The sequence below is a fragment of the Haliaeetus leucocephalus genome, unplaced genomic scaffold (genome assembly GCF_000737465.1).
Source record: "Haliaeetus leucocephalus isolate CR32 unplaced genomic scaffold, Haliaeetus_leucocephalus-4.0 Scaffold162, whole genome shotgun sequence".
In the NCBI taxonomy this organism is placed as follows: domain Eukaryota; kingdom Metazoa; phylum Chordata; class Aves; order Accipitriformes; family Accipitridae; genus Haliaeetus; species Haliaeetus leucocephalus.
The window spans coordinates 9,928,423-9,928,879 of record NW_010972598.1 but is presented as its reverse complement, the minus strand read 5'-3'; the positions used below and the strand labels follow the sequence as shown (position 1 = coordinate 9,928,879).

Here is a 457-nt window from a genome sequence, read left to right as displayed (position 1 = left end):
CCCCCCGCCGTTACCTGCCGGCCGCGCTGCCTCCGGGTAGAGGTCTCGGCGCCCCCAAGCGCGCATGCGTGACGCCGCTCGCGCCAGCGCGCACGCGCGCCTGCCGTTGCCGCCGCCCCTCCTGTCAGGGCTGGCGGGTCCCCGCCCCGCCGGGGGAAGCGGCGGTTTTACCGCAGGGCCCGCCGCTCGGGAGCCGGCCGGGACGGCTTCTCAGCGCCAGGCCTCTGCCCCCCCCCCCACCACCTCCGCCGGGGGCGAAGCGGCCGGAGCCGACTCCGGTGTCGGCGGGCAGCAGAAAGTTGGAAGGAACGCTGGAGGTGCGTGTGAGGGAGGGAGGAGACCGAGCAGCGGGGCCCGGCTATTAACGGCCCCCGGGGCAGCTCCAGTTCCCGCAGCCTGTCACCGAGTCGGGGCGCGGGTCCGGCGGCGGCTGCAGCTCCTCTCAAGCCCTTCAGCT

General features: G+C 76.1%; 2 protein-coding genes across 4 annotated transcripts in view; both read right to left on the bottom strand.

Annotated features, from left to right (window-relative positions):
• The window catches only part of VDAC3 (voltage-dependent anion channel 3), a 14,779-nt gene extending 14,696 nt beyond the window's left edge, over window positions 1-83 (bottom strand). For 2 of the 3 annotated variants that reach the window (XM_010562717.1, XM_010562715.1), the window contains exon 1: window positions 15-83. The gene's annotated coding sequence lies outside the window, so the exon portion shown is untranslated. The remainder of the gene's footprint in view (window positions 1-14) is intronic. The other variant, XM_010562718.1, reaches the window with a different exon arrangement.
• The window catches only part of POLB (polymerase (DNA directed), beta), a 25,505-nt gene that overhangs the window by 7,990 nt on the left and 17,058 nt on the right, over window positions 1-457 (bottom strand). The window lies entirely within an intron of this gene.